Here is a 10,892-nt window from a genome sequence, read left to right on the forward strand (position 1 = left end):
GACGTACTCCCGGCTGCCACGGTGCCATTTGAAGCGATCGAGCTCAACTTTTTGTCCGGGGCTTTTTTCCCCCCCCCCTTTCACTCAACATTTCATCAAGGCCTCACAAACAAAAACAAAACATGCACATAGACATAAAAACATCATACGAATCCACCCGGAGCCTCGAAAATTTCCAACCAGAGTTCTAATTTCCTACGTTATCCCCGACAGACTCAATCAAAATTAAACAACAATCACAAGCAAGTCAAGTTTCAGCTCTTAAGCTTACACAATCAAGTTTCTACGCTCGTTCTACCTCGAAAGGCTCTATTTGGTGGGGTGATCCTACATTTCCCAGCAACGACCTGGAAGGGTCGTTACAATTTCATGACCATTTTTTTAAAGGTTCCAATAAACACATTTCATAAATTTTCTAAGTAAATAATACAAAGTAAAGGGGGTTGGGCCTACCAAGCCCAATAGAAAATAAATGTAATTTTAAACTTATCACTATAAATCTACTCCAATTACTCGGCCCGTCCACAATGAGGTTAACTCGATCTAGTGAGTTGGTGGGCCTCATTGACCCACCAACGAACGGGGAGGTTTACAAAATAAAGGGTATAAATACATTAGTATCTAATCTTAAGGACATAAAATTAAATTTACAAGGCCAAAATTTAAATTACAAAAGAATTAGGCTAGGCCCATAATTATTAAACTAATGGGAGAGGGACAATTATGCAAAAGGTACATTTTTCCAAAATGTTTATCGGCTGGAGCACCCAGCAGGCCCAACTGGCCTAGCTATTGGAAAGGCATGAAATTTTTCTAAGTGTCAAAACATGGTATACTAGATGATATACTCTCATATGGAAAGCAAAACCCTTTAAAGGGCATACCCTCCATATACAACTTTTATACACTAAGCTTCTCTATATTCACTCTACATATACCTCCTTTAACTACCTAAAGAAACTCAATATTCCCAGAAATTGCCCAGATTTTCCAGGTTCAGGAATATTCAATGTAACGACCCGCGTGGTCGTTATAGCCTTTTCGATATTTTTCCTTTTCCCGAGCAGCCGATTAGCTCATTTTTGACTTGAGAAACCGTTTCCACGCTTTTCGACGTGTCTAGATCGGGATTCGTGCAACTTTTGTGAAATATAGGCTTAAAGTGAAAACGAGTTGACCCAAAGTTTACTCGGTCAACGAGAGCTCCGTTTTGAATTTCAGGGCCATGGGCGCGTTCGTAGTGTGTTTTTATGTGTGTCTATGTGTATGGTATGTGAGCAGATGACCTCGGGGACTAGTCGAAAAATCGGATCAAATGGTGAAACTTGGGAAAAATTTCTGGTGTCTGGTGCCCGCTGTAGCGGCACCAGGACCGCTGTAGTGGCACCGCTGTCGCGGTGTGGTTGCCGCTGCAGCGGCAAGTCGAATTCTAGCTAGACCGCCATAGCCCAGGCACGAGCACCGCCGGCGGTACCCACCGGAGTGGTACGATGGAGGCGCCGTAGCGGCACAACTCGTACTAGAATACCCTTTTTATTCCATAAACCCTTAGACATTTCCCATAACTTCTAAAAACTCGTGTAAGCACTCTTGGAGGCGACTTGAAGGTCTAGAGAGCCATTTTCTTCCTAAGGTAAAGTTCTTAACCTCATACTTACTTAGTTTCACCTTCTAATCGTTAATATAACCATAGAACTCATAGAATCAAAGAGGATTTATGGGGGTTTTCTTGAAAAGGTTCTCAAAAACGAATTGGCTTCCAAGATTGTAAATAAATAATGTTAATGTTGCTATTTATGCTAGATAATGATATATCTAGACTTGTTAACCAATAATCTTCCATTCTAGAGTTGAAATCTTTGAATCAAGGTTAGATTCTTAGACCCAAATTTGGGGTTTTCATATAAATGATGATTTTGAGAATTAATTGAGTATTCCTATGATTAAAGTAATGGGTTTTGACCTTTTAGTATTGAATTTGGTATTTTGGTCATAAAATTCATATAAGGGTTAGAATTTGACCCAAATAGAAAGTAACCAATATGGGTATCATTATTCATGATTTCTTACATGGAATTCATATGTGATAGAGTTTGATTATTTTGAGACGCTTCAAAAGACAAGACAACGTGTGGGTTCGTGGCTTTGTTCGTTTGCCCGAGTAGGTTATAGCATCCCTTTTGGTAGACTCTAGGTTAGTTTCCCATATTCGTGTATTAGAAGGAAGAGAATGCATGTGTGTAGGAATTGGAGATTTGGGATGAAATCCTAAGATGGAATTGATGTGTGATTGTGTGTTCGGGCTTGTGGCCTGTAGATTATTTAGGATGTATGAGGTGGTCTTCTTGAAAATCAGTGGAATTTTATGCGATTTGGGAGTAGTGGGTGATACCTATTTCTATGCCTAATGATGAAAATTCCTGTAATATGTGATTAATTGTGTTATGCTATCAATAATGAATCTAGTTGATAAATGGAAGGATAAAATACACCAACGATTGTGACCGAGTTCTAGATTGAGTTGTGACGAATGATTGTGAGTGTGGGTGATATTACCCGTTCTAAGCGGGATGGTGACTTAGGGAAGTGGTAATAATGTATATCGATTTGATTAACCTGTTGCATTTTGGGAATTAGAGACCCCGTTGTGTTGTGCTTGATTGTTTTATTGTGCCGGATTGATGCCATGAGTTGTTGATAAATATTGGATTCTGTTATCATCTTGATTACGATATTGTTGGCATACCATTACGCCTCTCGTTCTCGTCATATTAGAACCTATGGTTTCATAGTCGGGTATGCCTTTGGAATTGAGACCCGTGTCTGAGCTTTGGAGATAGAAAGTGTCTTATCCCATGTACAAAGGTACCAGCAGGTATCCTTATTAATTTACAGGGATTAGAAGTTGAACGAATCGAATTGACGCGATTTGAGCTGAATCTGAGAAATCTGCAGACACCAGTCATCGTCGACGGGCCATCGACATGGTCGACGGACCGTCGTTGTGCTGCGTCGACAGGGTTCCGCAGCCTTGAAATCTGCAGGCATAGGTCGATGGGCAAGTCGACGAACCGTCGACGCGTCATCGACCCACTTGCCGAACTGTACCGCTGGGACTTTTTAATTCCGAGTATAAATATGTGGTCCACGACCCTATTTCTCATTTTCTCTCTTCCAAGTGAGAGAAAACCCTAATATATTTACTCCCAATAATTTCTATCATTATTAGTGGAGACTTGGTAAGATCCAAGCCCCGTAAGCCCGAGCTTGTGGAAAAGAAGGTTGTTTCTAGGATTTCTTCAAAGTTGTGGAGCTTAGGAAGTTAGAGTTGAAGTTGATCCTTGGAATCTTAGACCCCTCAAGGTATATAAATGATTTCTAACCTTGTATTTAAGTTAATTGTCAAGAGTTTGAGTGGTTTTAAATGAAGAGAGGATACTTATGGAGATTAAAGGTAAGATAGTGATTTGGGGCTGTTTTAAGAGATGATTGGGAATGGACTTGGATATATTTTGATATATAAGTGTTGTCTTTGTTGTTATGGTTGATGTTGGACTGAATGGGAAGTCGAAGGGTTGTTGAGCTTACAAGGAAATTATTGTCTACAATTGGCTAAGCTCTATATGTATCAAAGATTTTTAGTAAGCGAGGTAAATAGTCTAATTAAGGCCTATGTTATCTTAATTGTAGACTTACAAGTTCGAGAGGTTGAAGTTGGACGATGGGATATACTTCAAGGTATGTTAAGGCCATCCTTTCTTCCTTTTGGCATGACCTTATGATATGAACCAACAAACAAGTAAGCGAGTTTCCATATTACTCTACTTTTAGAAGCATTCGGAGTACTTCAGTCTTTGATATTCATGTACCCCATTTATGATTGTTCCTTCATTCATGGGTCCGAGTTTATATATACGGTTTATTCATGCATTACATTCATTCATATATATGCATATTGACCGTGACCGAAGGCGTTATATTCGTAAGTATTATATGTTTAGGGGATACGGGGAAATGGATAGGCGTTATATACGCATTACCACCTGATCGCTTGGTGCACCATGATGATGATATAAGGATCGGGCTGCACGTACCGCGTGTAATGTATATGGTGATGGCCGCGAGAGAGGCCTATATGATATGAAGGAGGCATGAGCATGCATATTATGCGCCCGCGAGGCATTGTCGGTTATACGTATTTATAAATACATACGGATACTAGTTCATATAAGTACATGCAGATAGCCATTTCAGCTTATGAGTTCAGATCTTATTCATGATTCTTATATATACATGTTGTTCTTGTGCCTTTCATACTCAGTACATTATCCGTACTGACTCCCCGTTGATCGGGGGCCTGCGTTCATGCCCGCAGGTTCAGGTAGACTGACTGGTGGTCCAGCTTAGTAGGACTTCTATCCAGCCGTGGTCAGTGCGCTCCATTGATTCGGAGCTGCAGTATATTTTTGTATGCTAGTCTTTTGAGATTTACACGCATATGGGTATGACGGGGCCCTGTCCTGTCCTTTCTATAGCTTTTATTCCAGTAGAGGTCTATAGACAGTTGTATGTATTAGTCAGACAGTTGTATGTATTAGTCAGACTGTGTAGCCTTGTCGGCTTCTATTCTTTTGTGTACAGTATATGTAGCAGCCTAGCTGGCTTGCACTGTTCTTTCAGCATGTTTATGTATATACAGGTTGTACAGAGTTCATGATGTCACCCATTTATGAGGTAGTATGAGATCAGTTTAAGTCACTTGTGGGCCCTTGATGTTCAGATAAGAGTACAGGGGTGTTTGGTCGCTAGAGGTCAGACACTCGTCACGACTCATCGGTTTGGGTCGTGACAGAAGTGGTATCAGAGCAGTTCGTCCTAGGGTTGTCTACAGACCGTGTCTAGTAGAGTCTTGTTTATGGGTGTGTTGTGCACCGCACTTATAAGCAGGAGGCTACAGGACAATTAGGATGATGTCATTCTTTCTCTCTCAGATCATATGATAGAGCCATGTGTTAAGCGTTCGCTTTCTGATGATTTGTTCTGATTTCAGCGATGCCTCGGAAGAAAGCTACAGCTGCCCAGAAGGGTAAGAGAGCGGCCGGTGAGGCCATTAGCCGTACTCAGCAAGCTACGAGGGCTCAGGATGAGATTCAGAGTGAGGGGTCGTCTGAAACTTCGCATACCTCGCCTCCCAAGATCGCCCGGTTCCTCGGTAATGTACTTAGGGCCGGATGTGCGAGATGATATACAGTTATTGACCAGATTAGTAGCCGCCCAGGCTCAGCGACAAGGAGTTAGTATTGACCAGGCAGACAGGACTGGTAGTTCAAGGGTTAAGACCTTCCTTGGGTTAGGTCCTCCAGAGTTTTCGGTGATAAAGTAAAACATGGACCTTCAGGATTTTATTGATGGTATGCAGAGGACCTTGAGGGTTATGCGCGCGGATGAGGTTAAGTCTGTGGAGTTGGCTTCTTATAGGCTTTGTGATATTGTAGTATAATGGTATTAAACTTGGGAGCTATCTAGGGGAGAGAATGCCCCTCCAGTGGTTTGGCGAGAGTTTTTAGATGCTTTTATTCGCCATTATTTACCACCAGAGGTCCGACGAGCCCCAGCAGACAGGTTCTTCCGTATTGAGCTGGGCAGTATGAGTGTCCAGGAGTATTGTGTACACTTTGATTGCTTTGCTAGATATGCCCAGCCCTGGTGGCTGAGATGGAGGACAGAGTTCATCGCTTCATGGCTGGTCTAGGGCCACACCTGATAGATGAGTGTACGACTGCTGCATTACAGCCGGGCATGGATATCTCCCGTATACAGGCATATGCACAGAATTTGGAGGACCGCAAGTGTCAGCGGAGGAAGGAACGTGAACGTTGTTATAACCCATTTAGACCGAGTTAAATTAGGTACAACATATTGGAGATTCCTATGTTTGCTTTATTTTAGGAGTCGCCACCTAATTGATTTTAAGGTGAATTAGGGCACCTAATTATTAACTAAGGTAAAGTTAACTAAACCTCCGTTAAGGGTCTGCTTAATCTTCAATTCTAGGTAAGGGTTCTAATTATCCTAAAGGGAAGGGGTTAGGCATCCTCTAGGATCCGTAACTACGGTTACCCGGCCAAACTTAGGTTAATTAATTGAAGGTAAATATAATATTTAAATTTTAAGAAAAATGACTTGTAAATGTTGCTGAGGTTTTAAAGGAAAATATAATAATGCTATTTAAAATAACACTTGTAAATATTGCTAAGGCTTTTAAAAAATGCTATTTAGAATAAGGCTTGTACCAAATATAATGATCTTGCATAAAAGGAAACTTCAAATGCCATTTAAAATAAAATTTATAAATATTGCTAAGGCTTTAGCTAAAAATGCTATTTAAAATATGATTTGCATAAAATATATAAGTAGAAGGTAGTGAGGTTTATGCAGCGTTTAATAAATATTTGACATAATTTAAGTGGCGAGGTATTAATTGGTTTTGTGCATTTTTAGGAGTATAAACAAAATACAAAATAGCTAATGAGAGTTTTCTTCATTTTTTGTTAACTATACTTTAAAATATGCATAATTGACTCAAAACTTGGAGAGTTATTTATAGGATATATTTGATTTTATGTTTGCGTATTAGTGATGCTTCGAAATTTCTAAGATAGTAATAAATAAAACATAATTCTTTTAATTCAAGATATGCTATTAAAAAAAATCAATTATTTTGAAAGTAAATATTAAGCTACTATAAACAACTCTAATATAAAAGGAAGATAATGAAACTTATGGAATTAATTGTTAGTTTTCCTTAAATTAACCACCCATTACTAAAACTAAATCCCACTAATTTCGCTAAGGTTCATCTAAATTAACAAAACAAAATAAAGGGTTAGTCAAGCAATAAAAATTAAATGCACAAAAACAAAGTAGAGGTGTAAATAAAATTAAATGGGCTCAGCCCATTTTCTCTATGGTGCGGATGCGCTTTCGTTGTTGGGCTTCGGCCCGAAATGAATTTTATATGTTGATTCCGCTGTGGGCTATTCACATCGCGTAGGGCTTTGGCCCAAAATTTATTTTTCATTTTTTGCTGTGGACGGAGGTTCGAGCAGAGATGACAGATTGCGTTGGGCTTTTAGCCCAACACCGAACTCGGGAGAAGAGCGAGTCCCTCGGACTCGTATGCGGTGGTCATACATAAAATGAAAAGGAAGAGGATTAGCATATAATCAAGGAATAAGGTCATGTACAAATATATTCTTTTGACTTTAATGACCCCTGATCTTTATCAGGCAACATATAGACAGGCATTCTACTTGAAAGATAAAATAGCAAAGGCAACACAAAATATTAGTCATAGAAAAAGAGATCATATCACTCCTTTTGACATTGACTTTGAAACCTCTGGTGGATTAAGGTTCAAACTAACCATATAAATTAGATTAATTTCCTGTTAACTTACACATGACAGGGGAGGAACTAGAAACGATGCATGCTATCCCTACCATTTTGATAGTTGAGTTTAAAGTTTCGCATGAATCCAAAACATGTGCAGAACGATAGCTTATTGCAATTAGGCACTGAGAATTGAACACTATACTAACATATTCTTCAAGGTTAGATTAGGCAACAATTTACTTAGAGACTTAACAAACAAAACATCCGCTAACTGTATTAGAACCAATTCTAAATTTCAAAACGCAATTCTTAAACAAAGGAAACTTAGGCAAATCAAAAGATACTTAAACATCAGCAAAAACTATTGTTCTTCACCCTAAGCTTCAACAATTTAACCTAGAAACTGGTATGTTAAGCACGAGTCACCATATATTTACAAACAGGCAAGTTCAGATCAATCCCTCCCCTTTAGAATGTCAAAACAGTCCTCCTAAACTCATGTCATGGATTTCCTAATCTGGGACAGAACCAATAAAGCATAATACAAAGGTCTTGGTTACTTATTAATTCAAACAGCGGGTTGTTGGATTCACATATAAGGCAGCAAATAAAGTCACAACATGATCTTTTTAGTGTAGAAACATACAACTTCCATTCCTATTTAACTATTAGAGATAACTAAAGTCTAGAAACAGGATCATGATCGATCTCACTGGAACATGACATCATGTAAAGCAGGCTGACTAGTACACCTAAATGATTTATAGCCTTATTAACTCATTTGACTAAATCGTAACATTACATCTACCATAGCACAGGACTAACGATTGATAATTTAACATTCAAGTAAACACTAAGTTAGACTAGACTAATATACCCCCCTGCAAACAGACCCAAAACCAGCCATATCAGACTCTACTATAGGATAATCAACTAACATAGGATGCATGTTTAAGCTGAGCAAGTTATACCAAAACAATGACTGAAAACATGATTAACTAAAACAGACTAAAACTGACAACTAACCATGCTTGATATAATAGGCTATAGCCCATAAGACATACAAGGACAAGCTTAAGATAATTTATAGGAAGGCCAAACAAACCAAACTAATATCGAGAACTGATTGATGCTGCCATTTTATACACCAGGGAGTGACCCCAAACTAATGTCGAAGAGAAAACATACATTTACAAATGTTATTTATTCTAATGCTAACCATCATCATTCAAACTTAGAGCAAACAGGAAACTATCTCATTCTGCTTTCTAAATCACAAGTAGCTCATAACCAAGTAAAGCAGACCCTAATCGGAAGTATACCAATTGATTAAAACGAACATCATTAACATAATCATCCCCACATGGACTTATATGAACATACCAATACTGCTAAAACTTAAACCAAATTAAGCTAAACCAAGACACGAACATATAAACGCTGTTAACTGAAATTAAACTAACTAAAACATGAACCTACGCCGATGCTATCGAACTACTAAACTGAGACTGAATCAACTAAATCAACAAAACACACATGAACACATAAATACTAGTAAACTACTAACACTAAAATTAAATTAACTAAAAGAGGATTGTTTACCTCTTTCGAGTGCAGCGAACTGGATGCGGGGGGTTTCCAATCTACTTCGGAACACCACAAATTCTGAGTTTGCGCACACTCGGACCCGAACAAATACCAAAGGCGAAACAGAAAGGGATTTAGTCTTTGAGACGATATCGAGAAAATTAAGGGCTAATGTTTTAAAGGGGAATTGAACAGTTAAGACTTGTATTTTCAGGGGAATTTGGCGATTCAAGAAACTTTCTTTTTTAGAGGATTTCGGCGATTGGAAAAACCCTTTTTTTCCCCCCTTTTCAACTCCAGATAAAGGATTATTTATAGGTAAGAATTAGGGTTTTTAGGCTGGGATTTGAAACTTTGGGCGGGATTTGTTGACCCTTTTCAAATCAAACAATCGGTTCTGTCAACGATCAGAATACCCCGAAGAAAACGACAATGCTCATTAAAATCGGTACTCGAAAAAGACGGATAATAAAAACGACGGGTTCACGATCGAACAAAAACTCATAAATGCTTTTCAGATGCAACAGAAAAGGAAGAAGAAGAAAACAAACATTTGACCACTTTCCATGGTAGAATCCGGCCGGGGGAGGTACAGACATTAATTTCATTCCCTAAATTGTCCATGCATGGTGAGACCATGAAAGGGACCGTGGATTTTGCTTGTTTTCGCATTGAAGAGTAAGAGAAGAGAGAGAGAGAGAGAGAGGAAGAGGAGAAGAGAAAGAAGGGGAGGGTGCGGCGCCTGATGGAAAAAAAGGAAAACCCTACTCGTTTCATTAAGAAACGAGTTGGGCGGGGGCGGGTCGGTTGAAATGTGGGCTGGGTGAGTTTAAAATATGGGCCGATTATGTTAAATGGTCATTAACGGGTAGGGTATTATTTTAGGTGACAATGGGCTTCTAATTCTAAATGGAGACCTATTAATTATATGCTACCGCGTGTTAAAATATTATTTGATATAAAAGTACGTATTTATTAGTAATCAGATAAAGATAAAATTATATGACGTCGTAATAGCCGTGCAATGTTTTGAAAGTCGATAGTAAATAAAATGTTGTTATTTAGTTATGCGACGATAATTGCGATGCGTGTGCATAAGATGGCAAAAATGCTGAAATGATAAAATGTGAATAATAATAATACTGGTAGTAATAATAACAAAATAGTAGTAATAATAATAATAGTAATAATAATAATAATAATAATAATAATAATAATAATAGTAGTAGTAGTAATAATAATAATAATAATAATAATAATAATAATAATAATAATAATAATAATAATAATAATAATAGTGATAACAGTGGTAGTAGTAACGGTAATAAAATAGAAGATAATAACAGTAGTGACTACAACAGGATAATAAAATGCCAGTATTAGTCAATAATTGTAGTAAAATACAAATAATTTTTTTTTTTTAAAATGCCGAAATATTAGATGCTCAAATAGATATTTTCGGGAGGACGGGACAAAATTGGGTGTCAACAACTTGTCCCTCTTTGCCCGGTGATGATGAAAGAATTTTCGGGCAAAGACGTTGACTCAGTAGCCTATTTTGTCCCGGCTAAAGGATTTTGGAGGACTAAGGGTAAAGAAAGTTGGAGAGGATTACGGCCGAACTCCGGTCTCCGAGTTGCCTACATATCTCGGGCTGCACGAGAATCAGGCTGCGTGTAGTTCTGGGATAACTACGACACCTATGAAAGACGAATCCCGATTGGTGCGAATCTTTGCAAAATATTGTCCCAGTGTCGAATTATGGAGACACTGGGTATTATGGTAGAGACTTGAAAATTCTGAAAATTTGATATGCAGGAATGCAGGCGGAATAGTTGGAGACGAGTGTTCGAGGTAGATCTTCGACCCTTGTCGGGAAGTCTGATTTCCTTCCCAATATATTGCCCCGC

The sequence above is a fragment of the Lycium ferocissimum genome, chromosome 3 (assembly GCF_029784015.1).
Source record: "Lycium ferocissimum isolate CSIRO_LF1 chromosome 3, AGI_CSIRO_Lferr_CH_V1, whole genome shotgun sequence".
Classification (NCBI taxonomy): domain Eukaryota; kingdom Viridiplantae; phylum Streptophyta; class Magnoliopsida; order Solanales; family Solanaceae; genus Lycium; species Lycium ferocissimum.